Below are 5,576 nucleotides of genomic sequence, written 5' to 3' on the forward strand. Positions count from 1 at the left end.
ATCAGGAATCCGACGTACGGATCTTCTCAAATTGGATTTGTAAGTTCGTAAAATTAAACGTCTACCGCCACTTGAATTCGTGATTGGTGAAGATCCGACCGTTGGATCTCGATGAAATTTTAATATGTTATTCTAGAAGTATAATGTGTATTTATGGAACTTACAGATTAGAAATCCAAGCTGCATCTATTCCAGATCGAGTTACGTAGGGTTGTGGACCCTACCGTCGACCTTTGACCGACGGTTGACTTTTGGTCAATGAGTTTCAAATCATTCTAGAATATCCTTGGGGATGTGTTTTATGTAAGTTATGTGTTCTATCGATAAGAATTCTGAGATGTGATTTGATATTGTTCTAGGCGATGATTGCTATGAATGTTAGTATGTTGATAAGAACTATCAAATCACTGTGGTATGCTTAAATTTATGTAGTCTGCTCATCATTGCTGCACCCCGGTGTTAGTGCTCGCCCCAGGCCAGGGCCAATCTTTCACTTGTATGTTCACCTCCGCACCGCATGCTTGTCTTGGATCAAAGTAGGTGCCAATCCTATTGTACATGCCACATTAGGCGACTCCAACTCATAGGTGACCGCGATTATCGCCAGTCTTCACGTCATTGTAGCACTAGAGCGTATATTATGATTACACCCAGTCCTATCATACATGTCGCATTAGGCGACTCCGACTCGTGTGTTAGCATAGATTGATGAGCATTAATTTAGTCGTACAGGTTGCATTAGACGATTCCGACTGGTGTGCTAGCATAGGTTGTTGAGCACCTGATTTTACTTATATTACTGTTGAGATTTTGGGAATGTCATGCCTTATTTATGTTTTGCAGGCTACGGTAAGTATTTTTCATACTATACGTAGTATTTATATTTTGGAAACTATACATGTTTTACAGCAAGAGGTTATAAGGTTTTCAAAAGGTTTTTATTAAAACTTTATTTTCAGGCCTACTAACCCTTATTTTTTGCCATTCCAGGTTTTAGCAGTTGAACTTTCGTATTGATGAGGATTCTTGGCAACCTTAGTATAGGTGGCTACCTATGATGGTATAATCCTTATCTTACCTTACGGTACTTTACTTATACTCTGTCATCACGTGTGAAATGAGTTCATTCCCGCTCACCAACTCACTCTTATACTTAGGCACTTTTAGGTTTAAATTTACTCACATTTTCCATAGCACTACATTTTATGGCTTTGTCAACTTCCAGGTGTCGGCCAACATAACTCGAATCGGAATCCTAATGGACATTCCAGTTTGGGGTGTGTAATGAATGACCTCCAATGCTCTGCTACTATGTGATTATGCACTCCAATAACTACTATCAATATCCCATTACCTTAAGTTGCTAGCTTCTTTAATTGGAAAGGGCATCCACACTTTTTCATTCCATAATTCCTTCTATCCTCATACTTTATGTCTTTTTTGCAAATTCGGCTTGCATATTGTTCATTCCTATCACAACCTAATGTAAGATTAATTTTCATTCACTTATAAGTGAGAATTTCTATTCGCTTGTACGTAAGAGATCTTATATTCAATTATCATTAATGACAAATTTGAAGCGCATTATTATTAATTCATTATAAAACATAACTCATTCCTCCACCCCTCTAGTATAAATATTATCGTTTGTTAAAAAAAAAAATCATTTTATTCATTACCTTGCTAATGCTCATTATCTGGCACTTCGCCATCACAGTCATGCCAACCTTTACAAAAAGGGAAGACAATTTATAGGCAATCAAAACCAGCCAAAAATAAATAAAATAAGGACACGTACAATATAATTACGTACATAAAATATTCGATAACCTGGAAAAATTCCACTGTTACTATTATTTTAATTTTAAATTGAGAAATAATTAATCATATAAATACGAGTGCCTCGGTGCCGTTAGTGTACACGTCAGCACAAAGAAAACTATTCAGAGAGAGAGAGAGAGAGAGAGAGAGGGAGAGCGCGTTGTGTATTTAGTCTGGAATTCATTCCTCTCAGCTTTCTTCTTTCTTCGTTCTTCTCTCTGGACACGACACCTTTTTGATATCCACGCGGCATCGTTTCGGATCCAATCCCAGCTTCAACTGCCACTGTTGGCGGTAAAACTCCTCCGAATCAGGCGTGACACGTTCGTCACAACCCACTTATCACATCTCTCTCTGCCCACAACCGTAGTTTCAAAACGGTCGAATTTTCAGAAAATTCTCCCCCACCGCCACCGTGTCAGCCGTTGGTTTCAGCGTCTTGGATGGAGAAATCGAATATTTACAGAGGCAGTTACACTAACGGAGCTTACCATCCAACCTTCTCTTCCTCTTCTCGCGCCGATGTCAGTTACAGGTGCCATCTCTCTCTCTCTCTCTCTGAAACTATTCTTTTTATTTTTAATTGGTTGAATTTGTCTTTGTATTTGATACGATCGCAATGGAAATTGGATATTTGATCTCTTGGTGCTTTTAATAGTTGATTATATTTAGTTAATTAATAGAGAAGGAGTGAAAAATGGAAAGAATTGGCAGGATTTATTTTGTGTTTGTTGGCGTGGAATTGTTGAAATTGATTGGGACCAGAAACTCTTTAGACTAAACAAATAAGGAAAGATTTTTGAGATCTGTGAAAAGGGTCCTCAACAAAATTGCAAAAATGGTGTTAATTGGAAGAAAAGGGAAATTTAAATGAAACATTCTTGCAGTTTTTGATATTTAAATTTCAGTTTGAGATTGCAATTGCTTAATTTGTTTCTTGTTGGGAATAGTCGAGTGCAGTTTTGCTTACTTGCCACCCATGGCCACCGCATTGATTCTAGTTAGATGAGTGTGATTTAATCTCAAAATTTAAAATCAACTTATGACAATCTATGCGGTGGTATCGTCACCACGTAAGAGTGGTGGCGAGCAACAATATTTTTGAAAGAGTGGGATAGAGTATTTAGGGCAGCTATTATCGCACTCCTCCTTTTAGCCACGACACTTCAAACTGAATATTTCATAATTTTATCTACACTCGCTGAAGGAGTGCAGGAAGTAAAAAGAAAAAAATAGTGTTAAGATTACTGGCCAACATTTACGATCTATCTCTCGTTTTGCTACTTTAAGTTTTGTTATAGTGGATTAGTGGTAGAGCAATTGCCTCAGCTTACTCCAACCTAAGCAGAGTTCTAAATTCTAAGACATTGTTATGCATGATTAAACAAATAGAGTAAGTCAAAAGTGATATGAGCGTAACAATTGAGGATAGTTCTTTGTGCGGGACACTCTTTCTCCCTTTGTCCAGGTTGAAATTCCCGGCAAGGTTTTAATTGAGGCCCATGTTTGCACTCTATCCTCATCATGTTCGTTTGTACGTATTCCCTCTCGTTTCAATGAATATCGTACTTTTCTCAAAAAAGCAGAAGTGCTAAGAGCATGACAAAATTTTGTTTTAAATGTTAAGGGACAAAAATATTTCAAATTTCTTTCTCTCCAAAGTGTTTGGTCATTTCTATTTAGTTGTCTTTAAATCTTTATGACCCAATTTACAGAGCATATAACATGGAAATTGTTTTTTTGTGCAGCTGTGGCTCTTGTGGCTATGAGCTGAACCTAAGTTCCAACAACCGGAACACTTCTACAATTGGCTCTAATAAGTATGGAAAATCTATAAAGCGGGGGATCATATCGTTCTTTAACATCGATGAGAGCAGATTTACTCAGGTTGATGAACTTAAGTGTAAACCCCATTTCTCTAAGCGTTCATGGGGTTTGTTCAGCCGGAGAACTAAACTTCTTTGTCGCAAGTGTGGTAACCATATAGGAAATGCTTATGATGAGTACACTTCATCTTCTTACCCACTTGTGTTAGATGGATCAGATTCATCATCAGGCCATGAAGTTACCAAATGCAGAAAATTTGATGTTAGAATTCGTGCCTTGCAGCCTTCGAATTCTGAAGAATGTGGCACTTCGTTTTTAGAATAACATTTACTGAGCAAGCATACTTGTATGAGGTTATACTCTCTACGGATTGTATCGGTTTTGTGTTTTACCCTTTTGTTAGAAAGTTTACCTGTATATAAAAGTTTAGTCAGCATTGAAGGAATTGTGGTGTGGAATTTTTGAAGTGCTTTGAATGATTGAGGAAAGTTTGTTAGAACATACCATTGCTAGTCTCTTCAATTTCTGGGAGTATATAATTTCTGAACAATTATTTTTACCGTTAACCTTGTCAACGGATGCAATACTTTGGGTACTGATTTTCTGACGTGGTCTAATTAAAAGATGTCACACGTTCATTGTTTATTAAAGCCAAAGAAAAATTTCATATCAGATTTCTTTGCGCTATATAGAACAAAGAGTAAACTCCGCTGTGTAAGTTTATCTTACATTGCCGGTCCCAAACCCGGATAAAGGAGGAGGGGGAGGGCGTCAGGTAGTCGACAGCCGGCACTCCATGATTACGTCGAATCCTTATGAAAATGAATCCAGAACGAAATCGCGCTAAAGCTAGGGCGTCACCCGTAAGTGGCGCGCTGTGTGGCCCGAGCACAGTGATAAGTGAGCAAGGGTCGCTGTATCTCCATCAGCACCCGAATGCAGTGTTAAATGAGCAAGGGGGCTATAGAAACTTCTTTTCGAACGACTCCACTCAAAGTTGTTTGGGAGCATATGCTCCTATCAACTTTACACGGGACACACAAAAGAAGTACTTTGATCCTATTAGACGGGGAAGGGTGAAGAAGCTAGGACAGAAGGGTAGAGTTCAAGAGAGCAAAATGCTTTTAGGAACATGGAATATAGGAACCTTGACGGGAAAATCTATGGAAGTAGTAGAAGTTATGGTGAGGAGAAGGATAAATATTATGTGCCTACAAGAAACTAAGTGGGTTGGTCGTAAGGCAAAGGATCTAGAAAACTCAGGTTTTAAACTATGGTATTCGGGCACAAATAGAACGAGAAACGGTGTTGGCATCATCGTGGACAAGACCTTGACACAAGATGTTGTAGATGTCAAGAGGGTAGGAGATAGAATCATGGCAATCAAGATTGTAATAGGACAAGAACTTATCAATGTGATTAGTGCGTATGCACCTCAAGTAGGGTTGGATACGAGTTCGAAGGAGAAATTTTGGGAAGACCTTGGAGACTTGGTGCAAGGAATTGCTCAGACGGAGAAGTTATTTATAGGAGGAGATTTAAATGGACACGTGGGCAGGGAGACAGGCAACTATGGAGGTTTTCATGGTGGCCATGGTTTTGGGGAGAGAAACGAGGATGGGGAAGCTATCTTGGATTTTGCAATGGCATATGATCTATTCTTAGCCAACACCTTCTTTAAGAAGAGAGAAGAACATGTGATCACCTACAAGAGTGGGTCGTCAAAAACACAAATAGATTTTCTTCTAATGAGGAAAGGGGATCGTATAACTTGTAAGGATTGCAAAGTTATACCAGGAGAGAGCGTGGCTAATCAACATCGCTTGTTGGTGATGGATGTACATATCAAAAGAGTGAGAAAAAAGAACAAGACTTAGAAGTGCCCAAGGACTAGATGGTGGAATCTAAAAGAAGAAAAACAAGCCATT

The 5,576-nt window shown here is 38.6% G+C and overlaps 1 long non-coding RNA gene across 1 annotated transcript; it reads left to right on the forward strand.

Moving 5' to 3' along the window:
- The first annotated feature begins 1,916 nt into the window (after positions 1-1,916).
- On the forward strand, positions 1,917-4,149 carry LOC103401842 (uncharacterized). The gene is made up of 2 exons (XR_011576102.1): positions 1,917-2,356; positions 3,570-4,149. It is a non-coding gene; the product is annotated as an uncharacterized lncRNA (long non-coding RNA).
- Positions 4,150-5,576: the final 1,427 nt, after the last annotated feature.

This window comes from Malus domestica, chromosome 15, assembly GCF_042453785.1.
Source record: "Malus domestica chromosome 15, GDT2T_hap1".
Lineage (NCBI taxonomy): Eukaryota > Viridiplantae > Streptophyta > Magnoliopsida > Rosales > Rosaceae > Malus > Malus domestica.